The sequence below is a fragment of the Petaurus breviceps genome, unplaced genomic scaffold, assembly GCF_028583685.1.
Source record: "Petaurus breviceps papuanus isolate PSGF00001 unplaced genomic scaffold, PetGlider_PUasm1.0 90556, whole genome shotgun sequence".
Lineage (NCBI taxonomy): Eukaryota > Metazoa > Chordata > Mammalia > Diprotodontia > Petauridae > Petaurus > Petaurus breviceps.
In genome coordinates, this window is record NW_027187273.1 from 3,698,622 (window position 1) to 3,723,377 (window position 24,756).

Consider the following 24,756-nt stretch of genomic DNA (forward strand, 5'->3'; position numbering starts at 1 on the left):
AAATAATTTCCCTATATATCAGAGAAATTTACTGCATATACTTCTTCATTTACCTGTTTCTCTTTTAATTTCAACTGTTTTGGCTTTGTTTGTCCAAAACTTTTTTAATGTGTCTTGGGCTCTGAGGTTCCTGGTCTCTCTCGCCTCGGCGGCTCCGGGCCGGTGCCCTCCCCTCTCGGCCCCTCCCCGAAGCCCCCTGCCCGGCCAAAGCCCGCCCAGCAGCCCGCCCGCTTCCTGAGGCCCACGCTCGGCCAGGAGTGGGTAGAGGAGCGGGGCCCCCGCAGGGGCCAGCCCCAGCTGGGCTGGGCCGGGCCGGGCCGGGCCGAGCCATTCGCCCCCATGACCTTGGCAGACTGGCGGGGAGGCTTGGGGCAGGAGAAGCACTAGCTCGTGGTGGTCGGGAAGTCCGCGCTCACCATCCCGTTCGTCCAGCTTTGTCTTGTCTTCCAAGACCAAGATGAGATTGGGGGGCACATAATACACCAGGCTGACTGCATTGAAAGAACCGTGACTGAGAAGGAAGCTTTAACCCATTTTGTCACCGATTACAATCCGGCAATTGAAGATTCATATACTAAACAGTGTGTGATGGATGATAAAGCAGCGCGGCTGGACGTGCTGGACACTGCAGGTCAGGAAGAGTTTGGGGCGATGAGAGAACAATCTATGAGGACCGGAGAGGGCTTTTTGCTGTTTTCTTCAGTCACTGATAGAGTAAACTTTGGAGAAATCCATAAATTTCAAAGGCATGTTCCCGGGGTAAAGGACCGTGATGAGCTTCCAGTGATCCAGCAAATCTTGACCGTCAAAGACAGCCTGGCAACACAAGAATTACCGCAACTGGCACGACAGCTCCAGGTGACATATATGGAGGCATCTCCAAAAATTAGAACGAATGTAGACCAAGCTTTCCATGAACGTGTACGGGTTATCAGGAAATTTCAAGAATGTCCTCCTTTCCCAGAACCAGCAAGGAAAGAGGCTGCCATTGTGTCATTTTTTAAGGATCCCATGAGCCTTAGCTGCCGACTGCCAGAAAAAAAAAACCCTTGTCTGCTCCTTTCTTCCTTCCAGTTTACATCCTGTTGGGCACCTCTTTAGTCTTATGCAAACATGACCTTGAAATGGCCACCATGTTAGCCTTAGGCCAAGAAGCCTGCTAAATCATGACCTGGAAGATGATGGGGATGATGCTGATGATTTTGTTAGTCATGTCAGGACAGACTTAAATAAAACACTAAGGCTGCTTCTCTAAGATCATCCAATTACTTTTTTAAAAAAGCTAGACATTTATATGTTTGTACACACACGCACACACACACACACACATGCAAACACACATACATACACCCAAAATTAATATGATTCTTTAAGGGTTTACACTCATAGCAGGATGAATCACCCTTGAGTCCCCAGTTGTTTTCCAAGCTGAAATCATTGTATGCAAAATAATTAATATTTAACTTCCTAGATCATAGTGCCTATTGTCATTCTAAATCAAACCTAGGGAGTTTTTGTTAGGGGGGGGGGTTGTTTTGTTTTAGGAGAAAATGTGAATTAACTTTTTTGCTCAAGAGAATAAAATTTTATTTCAACTTCAGTTAGCCTTAAACCCACTGAAATGGGTTAACAAAAACGCAGTGTTTTGGACCTCATGGATCACTGTACCTTCTGGTTTTCAGTGGCCAGAAACACCCAACCAGCTACTGTATTTTTTTTTTCTGTATCCAGAACAACTATAGGGCTCTAACTACTCCTGCCATTGTTGTTACTTCATGGCTAATGATGGTGGTAATCTCTGTGGCCAAATACCTGGGCTCTTTCTGGAAAAGCATTTCAGTTTCTTAGGGATCTTTCTCAGTCATTTATTTGAAGGGGGAAGGGGTCAAACAATCATTTATGTCTATCTTTCTTTTTTGAGTATTTCTGGATAAGGGATTCAAGAAAACAAATTATAGTTCTTTTCGTTTTGATGTAATATAAACAAATGGAATTGATCTTTCCAGGGTCAGAGATGACTAATGTTTTTGCTATATACTTTTTTACATTCTTTTCTTATTAAACTAGTTAACAAGTATTTTTATATGTTTGTAAGATGATTTGTTTTCACAGAACAAATTGTGTGTATGAAAAGATGAGCATTTAATTCTCACAGTTCACTTCTAGCTGACAAACAAAAGCAGATATGGAAGCTGCAGAAACTGGTAAAACTTTTCTTTATTTTTCTGGGCTTTTGCAGGGCCCACTTTTGACCAGTCACATCCCTGCCCAAGACACTGTCCCAGGTACAACTCCCAGAATGTGGATCTCAAAATCACTTTCGGTAGCCCTTACTGGAGACTGACCATTTACATGAAGTATTAAACTGTACAGCTCTTAATTGACTGTTTAACTGTGGATGACTTCTGATTTTTTTTTAAGTTTTGTGGATTGTATTTAAACAATTCAAGACTATGCTCCCTGATTTTGAATGCTAAGTGATACTGCACAGTCATCACTCTACAGAATGTGCATAACAGCCTCACAAAGTTGATAAAGTAAAGTATATGCCCTTGTAGAGCTTTATGTGCTAGAATTAAAGAGAATCTGTTATGATAAGGTGAAAAAAAAACTTTAATGTTTATGTAATCAAAAGTGTCCATTTTACCTTCTGTGATACTCTCTACCTCTTGTTTGGTCAAAAACCCTCATCCATCTGGCAGGTAATTTTTTCCTTGCTTCTGTAATTTTTTTAATGATACCATTTTTTATACTTAAATCATGTACCATTTGAAGCTTATCTTGATATATAGTGTAAGAGGTTGGTCTAGACCTAGTTTCTGCCAGACTGCTTTCCAGTTTTCCCAATAGTTTTTGTTGAACAGAGAGTTCTTTACCCAATAGCTGAAATCTTTGGATACCCTCAAAATATTAAAAGACCTGAAGAGGAAAATCTCTATTTTGATGGGTAGACCCATTTTAAAGACTTTATGATAGAACTTGGAAAAAGTGACAAAGAATTAAATGAGTTGTGAACTACACCTTTTGATAGACTACCCACATTGTTGAGGTCACAGATCATTTAAAGTTTTGACATAAGAATAGCATTAAGGACCAGCAGGGCCTCAACAAGAAAAGATCATGTCAGATCAACTTCTCTTCTGGTTTATACAAGGTAATATTTTTCATAGATCGGGACAATTCTGTACATTCTACCTGAATCTCAAAAAAAAAAAAGCCTTTACTATCTCTATTATTATCCTTGTGAACAAGATAAAAGATGTAGACTTAACAATAACACAGATGAATACAGATTTTATGTCACCTATAAGATGATTTTTCTCCAGGTTAAATAGTATACTAAGTTCCTTTAAGCTAGCTTCATGTGGCATAGATCCCCAGTAATCTTACAATCTTGATTGTGATTTGCAACTAACTACATTTGGAATTGGTTGTATGATTAGACTAGATGTCCACTTGGGGGTGGGAGGTAGAAATAGGGTCTAAAAGGGCAGCTAGGTGTTGAAGTAAATAGAACACTGGCCCTGGAGTCAGGAGGACTTAAGTTCAAATCCAGCCTCAGGCATGTGACACACTCACTAGCTGTATGACCTTGGGCAAGTCACAATCCCAATTGCCTTACCTTTCTCCCTCCAAAAATAAAAGTATTTCACAAAAGTAAAATTCTTTGGGGTGGCCAGGTAGCACAGTGAATAGAGCATCAGCCCTGGAGTCAAGAGGACCTGAGTTCAAATCCAGCCTCAGACACTTGACACACTTACTTAGCCATGTGACTTTGGACAAGTCAATTAACCCCAATTGCCCTCCAAAAAAAAAGAAAAGAAAAGAAATAGAGTCTAGTTGAGTACCTCAAAGATTTGTCCTTAGCCTTATGTTCTTTAACATTTTAATCTATCAAATATCCAATGACACAAAGCTGGCTGGGATAATGTACATGTTGGATGGCAGAGTTGAATCTAAGAAGTTCTTCATAGGGGACAGATCTAATGAGGTGAAAATTAATACTTAAGCACACTTAAGCTCAAAATATCAAATTCACAAATACAGGATGGTGAAGTCATAGCTAGAAAAATGTGAAAAAGATATGGACATTTTTGGTGATTTGGAAGAACAATATGTATTAACACCTAGGTGACAAATTATATAAAGTTTTGGGCCTAGAGTCAGAAAGACTTGAATTCAAATCTACCACAAGATACATGTGAGCTGTGTGATCCTAGACAAGTCATTTGACCTGTTTGTCTCAGTTTCTTCAACTATAAAATAGGGATAATTACAGCACCTATCTCACAAGGGTTGTTGGGAGAATCAAATGAGATAATATTTGTATGTACTTAAGACAATGTTTGCCACATAGTAGATGATATATAGATATTTATTCTCTGTCTCCCTCCCCTAAGCAGTGTAAAATAGCAAAAATTGTTAATATGGTCTTAGACAACATTTAGGGAGATATATAAGATGAGATATATGAGAAATGGACTTTATCCTAGTCAAGTAGTATTACGTTGAGTTCTCTGCACCACATTTTTGGAAGAACACTGACAAATATGGAGAGCATTCAAAAAAGGCAAGCAAGAGAGTAAGAACTGGGAACCATGACCGAGAGAATAATGTAGATATTTATAAAGGGAATAGTAGCACATTGCAAATGATTGGGACTCTTCTTAGCTGTCATTCTGATACCTCTTCTTCCCTGTAAACTCTGGTGGGATTTTTATTATTTATTATTTTATTTTTATTTTTGGTTACAAATTATTTCTTCCCTTCCAACCCTTTCCCTACCCATTGAGAAGGAAAAAAAATATGATATCCATAATATATATGGTCACACAAAACATATTTCTGCATTAGTCATGTTCTCAGAAAAAAAAAGCAAAAGAGGGGGAAAAGCTTCAAATTGAATACTGAGTTCATCAGTTCTCTAGATGACTATAGAATTTTACATTATGAGCCCCATAGAGTTGTTGTAGATAGTTATATTGATAAGTTACTTGGTCTTTCAGAGTTGATTATCTTTACAATATTGCTGCTACCATGAAAATTGTTCTCCTGGTTCTGCTCACTCCGTTTTGTGTCAGTTCATATAAGTCTTTCTAGGATTTTCTGACTCATCCCCTTTATCAATAATTTATGATGAAAAAAAGATTCACAGACAATAAAATGGGTAATTTTTATAACAAAATTAAAAAATGTTTTGCACAATGAAGCAAAAATTTGAAGAAAAGTAAGCAATGGGGGGAAATTTTATGTTGAGTTTCACTGATAAAAATCTCATTTTTCAGATACATAAGGAACTGAGCCAAATGTATTAAATAGCCATTCTCCAATTGATGAAATTTCCTCAATTACTGCTTTGGCTGTATAACACAAATTTTGGTCTATGTTGTCTCATAGTTTTCATTATCTTGAATTAAATTGTTGATTGTTTCTATAATTTTCTCTTTGAACCTCTAATTCTTTATGATCAAATTATTTAGTATGTAATTATTAATCTGTGTTTAAAAGACATTTTATTAGGGGCAGCTAGGTGGTGCAGTGAGTAGAGCACCAGCCCTGGAGTCAGGAAGACCTGAGTCCAAATCTGACCTCAGACATTTAACACTTACTAGCCAGTGTGACCTTGGGCAAGTCACTTAACCCCAATTTCCCTGCCCTCCCCCCTCCAAAAAACAGTAAAAGACATTTTATTAGACGTGATTTTTATTTAATTTTGTTCCAAAAAGATGCATTTAATTTTTGCTTCTTTGCTTTGTCTGTGTAGACCCCTTCTAACTTTGCTAATGATGATCAAATTCATAGAGATTACAATGTATCATTTTTACATGTAGGAATGTAAACAGTGGAAGGTTACCAATTCTCATTTCTTAACTCATGTTTAGCTTTATATGTTTCTCTTGATTCTTGTATCCAAAAGTCAAATTTTCTATTTACCTTTTTGTTGGAAATTTTTTTGTCTTTTTGTTGGAAAAATTTCTTTTTCATTAAATATACATTTCCCCCCATACTATTATACTGCTTTCCTGGATAGGTTATTCTTGGTCATAATCCTAGCTCCTTTGCCTTCCAGAATATCATATTCCAGGGGTGGCCAGGTGGCTCAGCGAGTAAGAGCACCGGCTCCAGTGTTGGGATGACCTGGGGATCAAATCTGGGCTCAGATACTCAGCACCACCCCCAGAAATAACTGGCCGTGTAACCTTGAGCAAGTTACTTAACCCCGATTGCTTTAAAATATATATATATATATCAATATCATATTCCAAACCTTTCAATCCTTTATAGTTCTAGCAGCTAAATCTTGTGTGAGCTTAACCATGGGTCTTTGATATTTGAACTATTTCTTTCTAACTGCTGTATTTTCTACTTGACTTGAGAGCTGTGGAATTTAACTATAAAATTCCTGGGAGTTATCATTTTGGAACTTCTTTCAGGTGATTAATGACTTATTTTGATTTCTATTTTGCCCTGGTTCTAAGATATCTGGGCCTTTTTCCTTTAAAATTTCTTAAAATGTGGTATCTAGATTCTTTTTTATTAATGCTGCCTACAGGTAGTCAATTGTGTAATTATCTCTCTTAAATCTATTTTCAAATAAGTTGTTCTAATGAGATGTTTCACATTTCCTTCTGTTTTTTCTTTTGACTTTGCTTTATTGTTGCTTACTATCTCATGGAGTCATTAGCTTGCACTTGATTCTAATTTTTAAGGCATTATTTTCCTCAGTGAGATTTTGTACCTCTTTTATCATTTGGTCAATTCTAAATTTAAATAGTATTGCTTGAAATAGTAGTAGTAATACTTTAAGTATTTTTTAAGTAGTAATACTTCTTAAGTATTTTTGTGCCTCTTTTCCCAAGCTGTTAATTTTCTTTTCATAATTTTCTTGCAGTGCTCTTATTTCTTTTCCCAATCTTGATATTTTTCTACTCTTGGTTTTATTTAATTTTTAAAATCATTTTTTGCTTTAAAAAAATTCCTTCTTCAGTTCTTCTAGGAATTTGTATTGAGCTTGTACCCACTCTGTCTTTTTCTTTAAGGTTTTGCTGGTAGATGTTTACAAGTTATTGTCTTCTGTGTTTGTATCTTGAGTTTCCCTGTCACCATAGTAGATTTTTTATGATGAGGTTCTTTTTTTTGTTATTTTTCTAACATTTCTTGACTTTGGACTTTATGTTAGAGTTGGGTTCTGTTTACCTCTAGAGGTGTGGATGGGGGATATTTATCTGATCTTCTTACTCTTTCTGAAAATTTTATGTTCTTCTTTTATAATTTAGGTCTAGGGGGGTACAAGTTTTCAATACTTTTGAGGCCGTGTGATCCAGGAAAGGTTCTGGTCATTAACCTCATGGTTTATGCTCTGGTCCTTATCCTGGTAAGGCGTTATTCCTCATGATCTGCAACCACTCTTCTCCTCCCTGGTACACTATGACCAACTCTGTGTTGTTGCAAGATTCCCTTAGAATCTTTGACCAGGTATTTTGTTCCCTTGCCATCCCTAACACCCCTGCTACCACAACCTCTGAGGACCACAGACCAAGCTGCTTCTACCATGTCATGCTCTTGGTCATTCCACATGCCAGTGTCAACAAACCTCTTTCTGTCTTCTCGAGCTCCTTGGGCTATACTCGCTGTGAGTTTTCATTGTTTTTTTCTTTATAGAATTTGGTTTGACATGCTTCTTTAAGTTGTTTAGAGAAATGTGATCGGGGTGGCCAGGTAGCACAGCGAGTAAGAGCACCGGCTCCAGTGTTGAGAAGACCTGGAGATCGAATCCCGGGCTCAGACACTTAGCACCCACCCAGAAATAACTGGTAGTGTAACCTTGAGCAAGTTACTTAACCCCAATTGCTTAGGGGCGGCCAGGTGGCTCAGCGAGTAAGAGCCCTGGGATGACCTGGATCAAAATCCAGGCTCAGATACTCAGCACCACACCCAGAAATAACTGGTCGTGTAACCTTGAGCAAGTTACTTAACCCCGATTGCTTTAAAAAAAAAAATGTGATGGAAGAGATCAGCAAAAATGTTCACTTCGTTCTGTTGTCTTGTCTCTGCCTGATGATATTTCCAATTTGCCTCCACAATTGAGAAACAGAATTATCTTTTTTTATCATGTTTTTCCCTCTAAGATTACTGTCCATTCTTATTTTTATATCAGAAAGCTACTCATTCTTCAGGGGAAATGCAAGTTTCACCCTCTTCTAGAATCTTGCCCTAAGTTCTTTCCTCCATTGTGACTCCTCCATTCCCTGAAGCACTATTATGTTTAATTTCTATGTCAATCTGTTTGGTACTAATCATGGGTGGTCTCTCATTCCTTTTGCTTTGTTTTATTTCATAATATGTGTTCCCCACACACCCAAGGAAAATTTAAGTTCTTCAAAAGCAATGATTATGCTTTGTACTTTGCTTTCACCAGTGACAGTCACATAGTCATTGTTCAATAAGTACTTATTAGTCAGGCAGGCAGTAAACAAGCATTTATTAAACACCATGTGCCAGACACTGTTGTAAGCACTAGAAATAGTATTACAAGCAGAAAGAAAAACAACACACAAAAAGGGAACTGAAGAGGAAGGGGGAAGGGTGTGTACAGAGGACAGAGGAGATCGAAGATCCCCAGCTGGATGGCATGGGAGAGCAAATTCAGAGTATAGTCTAGAAGGGAATACGATATGCCTGGCCTGGTCATCTTCCTTAGATAGGTCAAGAAGGCCCAGTACCTTTGGTGAGGGCTTGTTGGGCCCTTTTCAGGGTTACTCATGTGCCTTTGGCATCTGCCTGTCACCCAACTCTCACCTGCAACGTCAAAAAGCTGCAGCATAGGTGGTAGCCACACCTGGTAAAACCAGCTTAGCAGATGGGCAGATCAAGAGTAATTGACAGGGGAGAGTGGGAGGTACTAAGGTCGGACCGGCAGGCGGAGAGACGGGTTGGGATCAGGGCTGAGGCCATGGAGGAGGCAAGGTTTGGCCTGGTCTGGTTCTGCCATTGAGAGGTTTGTAGCTGCAGTCCGCCCTGGGGGCTCTGCACCAGTACAAGATCTAAAGTTTTGGAGACTGACGTCTTCTGGCCATAAAACAGGTGTGTTTGAAAATTGACCTCTTCAGATATGTCAAAAACAAACAAATCCCAAGTCAGGGTCTCGTTCTTTCCGCTCAAGATCTGGATCAAGGTCTCGTTCTCGTTCTTTTTCAAAATCCCGATCTCGATCAGTGTCCCGCTCCAGGAAACGCAGACTGAGTTCTAGGTCCCGTTCCAGATCATATTCTCCGACTCATAACAGAGAAAGGAATCATCCAAGAGTATAACAGAACCAAGATTTCCGAGGTCACAACCGAGGCTATAGAAGGCCCTATTATTTCCGTGGTCGCAACAGAGGCTTTTATCCATGGGGCCAGTATAACCGAGGAGGCTATGGAAACTACCGGTCAAATTGGCAGAATTACCGCCAAGCATATAGTCCTCGGCGGGCCGTTCTCGATCCCGATCCCCAAAAAGGAGGTCCCCTTCACCCCTATCTAGGAGCCATTCTAGAAACTCTGATAAGTCTTCCTCTGACAGGTTAAAGCGCTCTTCATCTTCTCGATTTTCCTCTAACCATAGCCGAGTCTCCTAAGCGCAAATCTGTAAAGGAGAAAAATCATCTTCCAAGGATAACGGGCCATCACAGGCTGCTGGAGATAACCAAGGTGATGATTATAAGGAGCAGCCTTTCCCTGGAGGTACCTCTCAGGATGCTAAACCATCAGAGAGCTCAAAGCCATGGCCTGAGGCCACTACTTACGGTGCAGGCTCAGCACCAAGAGCTTCGGTGTCTGAGCTGAGCCCCGGAGAGCGGAGCCCTGCCCTCAAGATCCCTCTCCAGTCAGTGGTGGTGAGTCGGCGGTCTCCCTGCCCTAGCCCTGCACAGAAATCCAGCCCTCCACTCTCCACACCATCTCAGATGGGTTCTGCTCTGCAGGGCAGCACCGGCTTTCAGGCTGGAGCTCACCAAAGCCAATTTGATCATGGTGTTGAGGGCTTGAGCCCATCCAAAAAGAGCCCTGTGGGTAAGAGCCCCCCAGCCACCGGTTCCACATATGGCTCTTCATCACAGAAGGAGGAAGTATCCGCTCCAGGAGGAGCGGCCTATTCAAAGAGGTATTTAGAAGAACAGAAGTCTGAGAATGGAAAAGATAAGAAACAGAAACTAACAAATGTTGATAAGGAAAATAAAGGAGAAGAGGAGTTTCTCACATTTGGGCTTGGGAGATTCAAAGGCAAAGTCTGACCCATTTGCTCCCAAAGCTGATGCTGCGAAACCTTTTCGGGGCAGGCGACTGGCTGAGATGTAAGCTCAGAGATGATTTTGAGAAGAAGATGGCTGAGTTCCACAAAGAGCAAATGGATGATCAAGACAAGAAGGCCAAGGGCCGGAAGGAGTCAGAGTTTGAGGATGAGCCCAAATTTATTTCCACCAGCAAAGGCCAAGAGGACGAGCGGCCTGACAAGTGGGAAGGCCTGGTGTACGTGCCAGGGGGAAAGGAGAAGCAGAGGAAGGCCGAGGAGCTGGAGGACGATGCCTACGCCGACCGGCCCAAGAAGGAGGAGCCGGCCACCACCATGAGGACAGAGGCCACCGCGCACGGGGGCTTTGTGCCTAAGAAGAACTTCCGGGTGACCGCCTACAAGGCTGTGCTCATCCCGGCCGCACCCCAGCTGCCACTGAGCCCCGAAACAAGCTGGGCCCGCCCAGGGCAGAGAGCCTGCCCGTGGGCAAATCCTCCTTCTCCATCACCAGAGAGGCCCAGGTCAACGTCCGCATGGACTCCTCGGATGAGGACCTGGCCCGTCCCAGTGGCTTATTGGCTCAGGAACGAAAACTCAGTCGAGACCTAGTCCATAGTAACAAAGAGGATCAGGAATTCCGTTCCATTTTCCAACGTATACAGTCTGTTCGGTGTCAGCGGAGCCTGTCAGAGCTGTTTGCCCAGCACATTGTGACTATCATTCACCATGTTAATGAGCATCATTTTGGATCTTCAGGAACGACACTGAATGAACGTTTTACTAAATACCTAAAGAGGGGAACGGAGCAGGATGCGGCTAAAAACAAGAGCCCAGAGATTCACAGGAGGATAGATATTTCTCCCAGTGCGTTCAGAAAACATGATTTGGCTCATGACGAGATGAAACGCACGCGGGAGCCTGGCTACAAGGCTGAGGGAAAGTACAAAGATGACCCAGTTGATATTGAGCGTCGTAAAAAACATAAGGAACGAGATCTTAAACGAGATAAGTCAAGAGGATCAGGGGATTCCCGAGACTTAAGTCACTTAAGGGAGAGATCAACTGAAAAAACTGAGAAAACTCACAAAGGATCCGAAAATCGGAAGCGACGTGGAACACGGGATCGGTCTCGGTCGTTACCATCATACTCCCTGTCATCACATTCTTACAAAGCAGACGAGTATCCTGAAGGGACAGAGGAGCGGAAAGAGAGCCCCACAGGCTTGGACAGATCCCGGCGGGGCTCCAAAGATGCTGTGGGTCCAAGTGAGAGAAGAGGCAGAGCTCGAGGGGCCTTTCAATATCCAGCTAGAGGAGTAGGCTGTGGCAGAGGCAACTATGCTGGCCATAACAGCAGCGGCAACAATGATTTCCAGAAGAGGACCCGAGGGGAGGAATGCGACCCGGAATACACACCCAAAAGCAAAAAATATTATCTGCATGATGACCGAGAGGGTGAAGGCAGAGAGAAGAGGGTGAGTCGAGGCGGGGGCCAGGGCACCTTTCCTCAAGGCAGGGGCAGGTTCGTGTTCCGGAAATCCAGCACCAGCCCCAAGGCGGCCCATGACAAGTTTGACAGAGAAGAAGGCGAGATTGAAGATGATGAGAGCGGGACAGAAAACCGAGAGGAGAAGGACAATTTACAGGCTGCCACTGACCACCCTCGAGGGAGAGAGGCATCTAGCACTGGCTGGGGAGATGTCAGTCAGATGAGAGACTGAGGAGCTGAAGAGAGGATTCTCTAAAATACACCCCAAAGGCCCCCCACCCCACCTCCACCCCAGACTAGAGGGGAACCATCCCTGGCCTGTCCACTCAGAGCTGTTATGTGCACGCTGACTGAGGGAGGCCCCAGCTCTCCACCCTTAACCAGAAGTAGGGCTTTTGGTTGTTTCTTGCTTGTTTGTATGGGACTGGGGTTGGACATAGGCTATGAAAACTTGTTTGGATTTCAGTCTATGTCCCATTTTAAACCAAGTCTTATTTTTTTTTAATTTAATTTTTTTTCCAATATAAGGTGAGAGATGAGGACTAATTTGGTTAATTTTGGTCTCCTCTTCCTCCACCCCTCTTTCCCACCCATACAATTTTTTAGATCTCTACTTCATGCATATTTAGTAACACTAGCTCTCCAGGTTTAATTTAGGAAAATGATTCTCCAGAACAAAACATTGGCATGTCAACTTCGATTTGGGACCAAGCAGCATTGAAAAACCTAATTTTTAGAGCAGCTTTTTTATGTAGTAAGTTTAGGTCCTTTCAAATTACCTTGTTTGCATATGCCTCCCCTGCTAAGCTCTGTGACAGCCCCACACACACATCCACACCCTCTAACTTTTTCTCATAACAACAGCTTCCATCCCTTGTGGGACTAGGCCCCAAGATGTTTCTGAATTGTGCTTTATCCTCTCAGCAACTGGGATGTTAACTGGAGGGAAGTTTCTGGTGTGTTTTCTAAGAAACCTCTGAATTCTAGCTTAAAAATTATAAAATGAGAATAAATTTTTCAACATTTTTATCAATCTTTTTATAAAATGAAAACTGTGATTAATGAAGGAAGGCAATTATGGTGTGGCTTGTGGGGGGGTTTGTGGTTTTTTTTTTTTATTACACCTTATGTTTTAAATTTAAATTTTCTCAAAAGATGTTTGGAGAATACAATTATCTGCAATGAGTCCCTATGCTTGGTACAAGCAGGTGAATCATAAGGAGTTCATATATATATACATATATATATATATATATATGTTGTTAAAAAAAAAAAGAGACTGCTTCCCTCCCCTTCTGTACCTTTGCCCTCTCCACCCTCAGATGGCTGTGCTTCTTTTGTTCCCTCACTTGCTAAATTTCTATAGTTCAGTTGGTTTTACTTGAATGATTCATGTTTAGGAAAAAAAAATTTAAGTTTGTTTCAACTCCTCTAGCAAATAAAGAAAATAAGCACTAGAAAAAATAAGTAATTGACAGGCCTCAAACCACCCATCATTGAGTTAGGGGATATTTACCCCAAGTGTGTGAAATCTGAGAACAATTTATTCCAATGCCCATGAAAGCAGCTAAGGTAGGTGCTATGGAGTGCTTAGAGCTTATCAGACAGCAAAGATGTCAAGGTCATCCCCTGCATCCCAGGCCACTAGACAGTCCTTCTGACTTTTGCCTTGCCACTGGACTTTAATAAGTCAAGAAAAGAGAGTGAGGTTGATGACTTTGTGCAATTCTACCTCACTTAAATCCAGTTCACAGATACTATCACCCCATTATGTCATGATTCATCTTTGAAAACAAAGGTCAAACAACAGATTCTGGGAGGAGCCCTCCAATCACAGGGAGAGAGTGTAGGGTTGGATGCAGAACTGCACTGGAGGCAGTTCTACTCACACCTCAAACACTATTATTGTTAAATTTCCAACATGAGTGTTTATAACTTGGAAATCAGCAAATACTCAGAAATCAGGGGTGGATTTATTGTTTTTATTGTGGAGTTTTAAGAAAGAGATGGAGAAAAAATTCAATTAAGATTAAACTTAAAAGTGTATCATGCATATTTTTTCCCTGAAAGCTGGTTGTTAAATATTTAGCAGTATACTCCTTGTTGGAGGTTACTTCTGATGTGTGAATTCCAGGGCTAAACTCACTTTCCAGAATGAAGAGTTTTATGCAATACAGTAGAGAAGGTCCAGAGCACTGAAGCCTGGAAACAAATGCCCTCTTATCTATCATATAGCAAGTGTAGATGATCATTTATCCTGTAGAAAAATGAGGATAAAAGTTCTGCAGATACTTGTATTTAATGTAGACATTTGATGACTTCCTGAATGTCATCTTTTGCTTCAATAGTTATTATCATCAGCTGTCAAGATGTGAAAACAAGCCAAGAACAGGGACAACAACAAAACAAAACAAAAGAACAAAACCTTGTAATCTTGGAACAAATTGATTTTTAGAGCCCATAAAATTAGTTTTTGTGGCAAAATATGAGCCCATTTTTGTAGCACAAGGATTTACATACTTTACAGGAAGCCTGGCTTTATACTGTCCTGTGTGATTTGAATCTCATCTTAATTTTATCCAAAGGGGAAAAAAGAGCCATCAGGAAAAAAAAAAGTGCTTAGGTCTCATTGCTCATGTATACAAGTACATGATTTTTCAGCACTCAGCCCTTTGGAAAGTCTAACTAGTTGAGAGATAGAGGCCTGAGGTAACCAAGTCTCTGTCCACCCTTCTTAATCCAAACTCCAGCTCCTAGGGCTTCATTCTTGGATGCGCATGAGGAACTGGATGTGGCAGGTTTAAAAAAAAATCACCACCTTCAGTGATACTTCAGGGAAATCTTGGTGCCATCTGCAGTGATCCCATTATAGGAAGCTTCTGGACAGCTGAGGAGCCGGCTCAGCCTCTCTCCTCATTAATCCCCCATTCCAGCACTATAAACTTCTGCCAAGATGGCAGCCCACTGCAGATGGAATTAATCCACCATGGCAGGAACTAATTAAGAGAACAAATCGGAAGCTGTGCCTTATGGATTTAATTTCTTTTTTATACCTGGAGGCCAAGGACTATTAAAAGCAGAAAGGAGTGAGACCAAAAGCCAGTGGCAATGGCGAACTCTAGTTAAAGACCTTGGATGTTTTCCTAACAAAATTTAGAGAGCGTATGCTCACTCCTTTAATCTATTGCAATCATATTGCTGAGTTAGAAAAGTGCTGCCTTGAACAGGAATATTAAAATACAGGTAGACCCTTCTGATAAGTAGTCATGCCAGGTGCTTTGAATGTAGCTTGCTAAACTTCACTCACGTGAAAATTAGAAATCATATAATTTTGCCTTTAGATAGTTTTATCTTGAAATCTGTGCCATCTGTGGAGCTGAAGCAGAAAGGTAGAGAATTTTATTTCAACTTGTCCCACAATCCACAGTGAACAGCAGAGTAGCACGCAGAATGTCTAGAGCAGGAGTATGCCAGAGCCAGCTCCCATGTGCTTGAGCCAGGCAATCTGAACATTTGCGGAACATATCTACCTTGGAAACTGGCAAACACAAAGCGGGGCTTGACTTGTTGTTTTGTTGATTTTCTAGACTGAAGAAAGGGATAGGGAAAATGTCAATAATGCAGATTAAACTTAAAAGTGTGTTCTACTTACTTTTTTTTCTGGAGGGCTGGTTGTTAAACATTTACCAGTAAACCCCCACATTGCTCTGTAAACAATGTTTGAGTTCAGTAGGAGTACGGGAGAAGGCTTGGGGAATGAAGTCATCACCATCTAGACTGGAAGCTTGGTGATTGGAGGTTAATCATCATCATTATCATCATCTGGCATTTATATAATGCTTTAGGTTTTGCAAAGTGCTTTACATCTATTATCTCACTTAAGTCTCACAAGAATCCAGTCTAAAGTTGTGTGTGTTCTTTTGAAAAGGGACAGGGTCAAAGGAGAAAATAGAATAAATGAGGGGTGGGATAGGATGGAGGGAAATACAGTTAGTCTTTCACAATATGACTACTATGGAAATGTTTTGCATAACTACACATGTATAACCTATATTGAATTGCTTGCCTTTCCGGTGAGGGTGGGTGAGGAGGGAATATGGGAGAGAATCTGGAACCCAAAAGTTTTTAAAACAAATGTTAAAAAATTGTTTTTACTTGAAACCGGGAAATAAGATATACAGATGATGGGGTATAGAAATCCATCTTACCCTACAAGAAAGTAAGGGGGAAGAGGGGAAGGAGAGGGATAGGGGGCAATATAAGAGAGACCAGACTGGAGGAAGGGATGTTCAGTATGCTTGCCATCTTGGGGCGTGGGGGTAGGGGAGAGATGGGGAGAAAATTTGGAATTCAAAGTCTTGTGGAAATGAATGATGAAAACTAAAAATTAATTAATTAATGTGTATTTCACAATCTGTTTAAGTTTTCAGATTATCTATGATCAAGACAAACCCCTAACTGTCAGAACAAGATATCATTAATATTCAATGTATTGCTTGGAGGTAGAGATTATCTTCTCCAGTTTAAAACTGTATCATTGTATAACACAATAGTATGATACCAGACTCTGAGCTCTACCAGGATAGCAAAATCATATCCTCCATACTCCTTAATGCTAGAGCTGAGCATGCAACTGAGCATTAAATAAAGGTGGAATGAATTAGCAGGATAAGTAAATGTGTTTGTCATCAAAGGACTCTCAGTATCTAGCAGTTGCATAGGAAAGGTACAAAAAAGTGGGTGGTCTCTTTATATTTTGATACTAATGATCTCTCTAGAATCATTGATTATAAAGATAGATTTATTAAATGGTCTTTTAGTTAGTAAACATTAATGAAGCATCTCTTTGTTCAGGGAGCCATTTTGGAAGGCATGATATATATATACTGTTAAAGAACAAGTTAGGCAAGAGAGGCAAATGCTGATTTGATACTTTTTCTTGGTTCTTGCCCAGAGGATCATTCTGGGCAATGATTTGTATGCACCAAGAGCTTCTCTAGGATCCCAGGACTTTCTTTGTATACAGGGTGCATTCTTCAGTTCCCTAGGTGTATCAGCAATGCAATATTCACAATGCCTACGGAAATTACAGATATGCTGATGTAATTATCCATCACAAAATATATCAGGCTTGCTATATGGGGGAATAAGCTGGAACATTTATTAAAATACCAAAAGCCTGAGTCCCAAAACCAGAAAGTCAAAGCCATCAGAGTAGTTAAGAAATTGGCACAGGCAGATAAAGTAGAAAGCACCCACATTCTCAAGCCTTTAAAACAGAACAGGCTACCTCAGGCAAAGGTCCTCCTCTCTCCACTCACAGCAACCACCCAGTGTCCAGGAAGCGCGTTCCCAGCAGCTCCGGCCCCTGGCAGTCCTCAGCAGGAGTCCTTAGCAGAAATTCTGGCTGACTCAAAAAGGGGTTCACGCTTCTGTTGCCGCTGCCTCTGGTGCTGCTGCCGCTGCCACTGCAGCCACCACAAGAACTCTAGCTTGGTTTCCGCTTCCTGTTGCTCTGCCCCTTCCTGCTATGTCAGCAAGTCCAATGGGGCATGGAAGATCTTTAAATCCCATAACCCTTACACTAGGCTATTGCTGTTCTGATATTAACCAAAGCAACCTTTGGTCTTCAACTACACAGAATAAAATCAGTGTTCTCCACATTTGCCTGCCTGAGGGAGATGGATGGAAGTTAATTTCAAAAGGGCAGAAAGAAGTAATTTTGTGATTTTGTTATTATTTGTTTCGCAGTCTAGTCCTCTCCCACCTTTCCTGGCTTCTTACACCTTACTCTCTGTCACCTACTCTTCAGGACATTTTCTCTGACTGTCTTCATGCCTATAGAGCTCTCCCTCCTTAAATCTGCCTCAACTTCCATTAAATTCTACTTAAAATCCCATCTTCTACAGAAAGTCTTTCCCAACCTCTCTTTTTTTTTCTTCCAAACTCTTTTAATTCCATTGCCTTCCCTTTTTAAAAATTCTTTCCTATTTGTCAAGTATATACATATATGTGTATATGTGTGTGTGTGTATATACATATATATATATAGCTTTTTTTACATATCTGTTGCTTCTTGTCTTCCCTATTAGATTGTGAGTTCCTTGAAAGCAGGGGGCTGTCATTTGCTTCTTTGTGTATCTCCAGTGCTTGGCGTAGTACCCTGTACATGGTAGGCACTTAATAAATGCCCATTGGCTAACTAGTTAAATGTCTTTACTTCCTGCAAAGAATCAATAAACATGTAAAGAGAACTATCACAATATGGAAAAAAGAACAGCTAAAATTCAGGAGACCCTAATTCTAGTCCTGGCTCTACATGGCCAATATAAGTCATTTCCCCTCTTCTGGATTTCAGTTAAAGGTCCAGAGAGCTTATATTGACATATTTAACGCCCTTAGAATCTGGGGTACTTTAAGAAAAAAATTAAAGAAGCATCACTGAATAATTTGAAAGCATTGTTTAATGAGAAAAACCATCTCAGAGTGTGGAATTTCACATTTCACATTGGTTTGTTATATGAAGGCCAGGTAACCCTTGATCATCTATTTTAATTCACAATTTATTTATGTGGTAGTTTGGGGTTTCCATCGTAATAGACATGAGTGAACACTCTGAGTGCTTGTTCTCAACATCTGACCTTTGGGGAGAGGCTTCGGGAGCTCATGTGGTTTGTTTATTTTCTTCCAGGTCTATGTGCATGTAGATCTACAATCAGATCCTACGCTACTCCAAAGACTCAGAATATATCAAAGAGACATGAGCAATGATGGAACATCTGGAAGATTTGGCCCACTGAGCTCAATCCCTCATCCCTGGGGAAAGAGAGTACAAACACGGGGCTTTCTAACATGACAGTGCTGGTCCAGGATGCCAGATTAGCACACATGAAATGATATAAGGCAATGTGTGATCAAGCTCTGCCTTGTCAGGAACAGGTTACCTTAGGAACAGCCACAGACAGATGAAATAGTGCCATGGTTCTGATTTTGTGAATCTGTGTTTCATGATATTGTTTCATGTCCCACACTCTGGCATGTCAGCTAAAGGAAGAAAGCAGCCAAAATGTTGCTGTTCTTCCTGAAATCAAGCAAAATGAGACTGTGACATTGCCCAGAAGCTCCCTTTTTCTACAGGTATTTAGAACATGTCACACTTCTCTGGCTTGTAATAAATTAAAATGAAGTATTATTCACAGAGCAAATTGATAGCAGGTACTGCCCAATTAAGATAGATTTTATGTATGGCTCCTAAGAGCCTAATAATTTAAAATGACATAGCAACAAATCTTACTTTCTTCATCATTTCCTGACCTAAAACTATCTTTTAGAAGTGTACACATCTGTTTTGTATGTTGAACTGCATCTGTTGGAATGCAGCTGGACATAAGCAATCTTTCCAGGCATAATTATCATTATCGTCATTGCCCAAATGTTATAGCAATGATGTGATAAATACCTTAATGTATTAATAATATATCAGATTTGTATAGTACCTTTCAATGTACAGAGTAACCCTTTGCAGTTCTGCCACTAACCAATATCTAGGCTTTTGGTATCCTTTGTAACCAAAAGTAGGGGCAGCTACGTGGCACAGTGGATAGAGCAGATGACCTGGAATCAGGAGGATCTGAATTCAAATCTGACTTCACATACTTGCTAGCTGTGTGACCCAGGGCAAGTCACTTCACCCTATTTGCCTCAGTTCCTCATCTGCAAAATGAGCTGGTGAAGAAAATGGTAAACCACTCCAAGAGCTTTTTTTTTGGAGGGGGGAAGGCAAGGCAATTGGGGTTAAGTGATGTGCCCAAGGTCATGCAGCTAGCAAGTGTGTCAAGTGTCTGAGGGAGTATTTGAATTCAGATCCTCCTGACTCCAGGGCCAGTGTTCTATTCACTGTACCACCTAACTGCCCCTCACTGCATTATCTGCCAAGAGAACCCCAGATGAAGTTACAAAGAGTCAGACATTACTGAAAAATGACTGAAACTAAAGGACCCAGAACTGTTTTAAGGAAAAATGAAAGAAGCATCCTTTAATCATTTGAAAGCATTGTTTAATAAGAAAACCATCTCAGAGTATGGATTTTCAGAACTTGTTTTTTGTTTGTGTGTTGTATAAAGGCCATGGCCATGTAACCATTGATTATACATTTTCATTCTCAATTTTATTTAAAGATAAATTTAAATTAGTGATGAATGTGCCATGGTAGGGAGTTGGGATGGAGACGTTACAGAAAGTTGGAGACCCCCTTGAATCTAAGCTCATGCAGAAATCCTGAGTTACTCAAATCATGGTTTTCTTTTTTTATTAACTAATTTATTTTTGGTTTTCAACATTCACTTACATAAGATTTTGAATTTTCTAAATTTCTAAATTTTCTTTCCCTCTCTCCCCCCACCTCCCCAAGACAGCATGCAATCTGATATAGGCTCTACACATACATTCATATTGAACATATTTTCATATTAGTCACTTTGTAAAGAAGGATTAGAACCAATGGGAGGAACCACAAGAAAGAAGAAATGAGAGAGAAAGGAGAGAGAGAGAGCACAAATATGCTTTGATCTTTATTTTGACTCCATAGTTGTTTTTCTGGATGTGGTTAGCATTTTCCATTATGAGTTTTTTTGGAGTTATCTTAGATCCTTGCATTGCTGAGAAGAGCTAAATCTATCAAAGTTAGTCATCGCACAATGTGGCTAGTACTGTGTACAATATTCTCCTGGTTCTGCTCACTTCACTTAGCATCAGTTCATACAAGTCTTTCCAGGTTTTTCTGAAGTCCACCTGCTCATCATTTCCTATGGAACAACAGCACTCCATTACATTCATATACCACAACTTGTTCAGTCATTCCACAATTGATGGGTATCCCCTCAATTTCCAAATCTTGGTCACCACAAAAAGAACTGTTATAAATATTTTTTGTACATGTAGGTCCTTTTCCCATTTTTATGATCTCTTTGGAATACAAACCTAGAAGTGGTATTGCTGGGTCAAAGGGTATGCACAGCATTATACCCCTTTGGGCACAATTCCAAATTGCTCTCCGGAATGGTTGAATCAGTTCACAACTCCACCAACAATGCATTAGTGTTCCATTTTTTCCACATCTTCTCCAGCATTTATCATTTTCATGTTTTGTCATGTTAGCCAATCTGGTAGGTATGATGTAGTACCTCACAGTAGTTTTGATTTGCATCTCTCTAATCAATAGTGATTTAGAGCATCAAATCACAGTTTTCTATATCTTTCTTATCACAACTCACTACCAAGGGCATTGAAATGCAATGTGTGAGCACAGCTTCTGGACCTGGAAAGGGGTGGGTTGTGGGTTTGAGGAAGGTGGATACAAAGGAAGATAAACTTGGCAGTTGTCAACCTAACTTAGTATGACCCTGATAAGTAATTGAACAAAAGAACCCCTTGAAAATAACTGTTGCTCAGGTTAAAGAGAGAAGAGTGAGGGAGGAGGTTATGAACAACTTGATAAGACTGCCCAAATTAAATCAACATATACTATGATTCTTGGTGACTCCAATGCAAAGGTGGGAATAGTAAGGATAGTGTGAAATATGTAAGTAACAAAAGAGGCCAAAAATTTATAAACTACACAGAAGTCTCATTCATATCTGTATTTATTTAAGAAAAGAATTGGAAGACATTGTATATGAAGATCCCTGGGAAATTTTACTAAAAAACATTACAAAATTGATTATATCTTAATAGCCAAGGAACAACACTTTACCAATAAGAGTTATGATGGGAGCAGCTTGATAGTGCAGTGGAAAAGGAATCAGGAAGTCTTGAGTTCAAATCCCACCTCAGACACTGTGCATAATATACACTTAATAAATGCATGTCTTCTTCCTTTATTACTAAATCTTTAACTACTCAGATCACAGATTTGATAGGCAAAGGTCACAATTGATACACATAGAGAGTAGAAAGAATGGAAATGAGAAAAATATGTGGTATGTAATTAAAACAATTACAAGCTAACCTATTTAAATGAGTTAATGATACCATAAAATGGGAAATGAATGGAGGAAAGGACATTGACATTGATTATAAAAATTTTATCTAGAAATTTAACAGGGTGAATCAACTGCTATGACAAGGAAACTAAAAGATCCAAAAAACCACCTTGGATAGCAAATATTCAAGTTATTTGTTGAGCAAAGAGAGATGGAAGTCAAGGGCAATAGTAATTTACAACATTAACTCATTTTTAAAGTCTTTTGGAGAAGGATGATAAAAGATTATGGTTTTTTTTTTTGGTTTGGTTAGAGTTTTCTTGCCTTTTTTTGTAAACCCAACATTTAACACAGTAGGCCCTTAGTGAATGTTTATTGATTGGAGAATTGACAGTCCTTCCCAGCCATATTACTTTGTATTTGCTTGTTATCTGTTTTCCCCTAAGAGAATGTAATCTCCTTGAGGAGGGGGACTGTTTTTGTCTTTGTATCCTGAACACCTGAAATATTGCCTGGCACAATGTAGGCTTTTGGTGATATTTTTTAATGAAAGAATAAGTTAATGAAGCCATTTTTTCAATTCAACCAAGTTTCTGTTCCTGAGCTATACAGATTATTTATTTCAATAGTTATAATATGATTCTAAACATAATTATTTACTTTTTAATTCCTTTAGGGATCTGTGATTTTGTCCACTTAGGCATTTTTTCTATCATAACCTTTCCACTCCTCAGTAGATGGCTTTTTAGAGTTCCTTTGGCTGAAAATTTCATCACTCTAAAGCCAGCCTACAAGTGATAAGCCTCTATGAATTGAGCTAGTTGATTTTACAAGTCATACAGCCAAAGTATCTCAAACTTCATGAGAGTGGCTAGAATTTATATTCATTTGGCAGAGACCTACAGAATTCAAAGTCACTTCTATTTCTAGATGAAACATCAGAATAGGATGTCAGTGGAAGTATTTTCTTTTCTTTCTTTTTTTTTCTTTTCTGATTTTTGGAGGGCAATTGGGGTTAAGTGACTTGCCCAAAGTCACACTGTTAGTGTGTTAAGTGTCTGAAGCCAGATTTGAACTCAGTTCCTCCTGACTCCAGGACTAGTGCTCTATTCACTGTGACATCTAGCCACCCAGTTTCTTTTTTTCTTAAATTTATAGGGATTATAGGATTATTGGTTTAAGATTATAGATTTATATAATTTAATTAGTGATGAATGGTGTCCTTTTAGTTTACACTCTTATAGTCATCATGAATATTATTTCCCAGTTCTGCTTAATTCATTCTGAATGCATTCTTGTAAATCTATTGCTAATTCTTAAAAATTCTTATAAATCTTCCCATGTATTCCTGAATATTTCATATAGCGCCATAATGTTCCATTCCACTGGTATACCACTATTTACTTGACCATTCTGTAGTCAGTGGGTACTCACTATGTTTCTAGTTTTCTGCTACTATAAACATGGAAGTGGATCTGTAAGTAAAAGTGTTTAAACAGTTTAATTCCAAATTATTTTCCAAGATAGATCTATTCACAATTGTAAAGACATTTTCTTTAGCACTTTAAAATATTGAAAGTGCTTTCATATACATTATCTTTTCTTATATACATATCATCCTAGTGAAGTAGGTAGAAAAGGGAAGGGTTAATATTATTTCTTTCCTTTAATGGAAAATGAACTGAAGCCCAGAAAGCTTAAGTGACTCTAATGGATATTTCTAAGTCTACTGGGTGCAGACTTTAAAACCTCTAGTTCTATCAAGAGCCACATGTCTACACCCCCTGCAGTTTAAAAGGCTTGATCTGCATTCCAGATACATCTTTGGGGGGTGGGGGGAAGGAGGAAATTCAATTGCAATAAATCAGGAAAATTCTACACATTTTATTTTATCTCACATGCTCTTGGTTAGGACTTTCTGAATGTATAATGTGGAAATTTAAGCAGATGATAAAAGTAAAAAGAAGGTATTCCTGGATTACCTGACAGCTCTAGTATCCATCACAGTCAAAGTGGTAGAAATTTGCTAAGAATGCCACAATGGAATTGAGCCCCACCCTAGGTGACTCCAAATGGGAACTAGTTTGTTGCACTGGAGGTTAAGATGCAGTCATGGTTCTACCATTAAGGAGACTAGGTATTCAGCTACCAGTAGTAATTTGAGGAGTTCTCACCAGTCCCTCTTACCCCTAAATATCTTCTTCATTGGACCGCAATAGGTGTGCCAGCCTGAGCTGTGGATAATTCTAGTGGTTAATTCAAGAGGTAGAACTAGAAACCAGGATCAAGAGATAAAGGTTCAAGACAAAGGTAGAGGATGAAGTTGGGGGTGGGGGAGAAGGGAATGAAAAAGTGTCAAGCATCAGGGAAGAGCTAGGGACCACTGATCAAAAGCATATAAAGCTGAGTAAAAATGGAAGGAACAAAAGATTATTTTGAAGTCAGAATTGTAGAAAAAGTAGAGGATCAAAGGTCAATAGGTAGTGAAGAAAGCAGAAGGAAGCCCAGTACCTGAAGAAAAGAGAACATTGAAAGCCTGAGGAAAAAAAAAACTACTTTTATGAAGGAAAGGGGGGGGGGTTCGTCAAGCATTTATTAAGTGATTATTATGTTCTAGGTACCAAGTTAAGTGCTTTACAAACATTATCTCATTTTATCTTCACAATAACCCTGAGATAGGTGCTATTATAATTTCTAATTTATAATTGAGGAAAATGAGGCAGGTAGAGGTCAAGTGACTTGCCCAGTGTCTGAGGCAAGATTTGAACTCAGGTTTTCCTGAGACCAGGCACTGGACTATCCATTGTGCCACCTAGCTACCTTGTGGTCCATATGTCATAAGAACAGGAAGCAGTGAGCAGCTTCCCCAGTTGTAACAGGGGCTGGAGATTAAAAGTCTACTACACAACAGGCTTTACAAAACACACTCCTCAAAGGAAGTTTGGCAGATGGACCTTATTTATAACCATGATGGCACATGTGCCATGAGAAACTGAAGATGGGTGGAGGGGAGGG

At 39.9% G+C, this 24,756-nt stretch overlaps 2 pseudogenes; both read left to right on the plus strand.

The window, feature by feature from the left end:
* Positions 1-339: 339 nt before the first annotated feature.
* On the plus strand, positions 340-1,004 carry LOC138142279 (ras-related protein R-Ras2-like; annotated as a pseudogene).
* An 8,108-nt stretch (positions 1,005-9,112) lies between these two features.
* On the plus strand, positions 9,113-12,696 carry LOC138142280 (thyroid hormone receptor-associated protein 3 pseudogene; annotated as a pseudogene).
* The last annotated feature ends 12,060 nt before the right edge of the window (positions 12,697-24,756 follow it).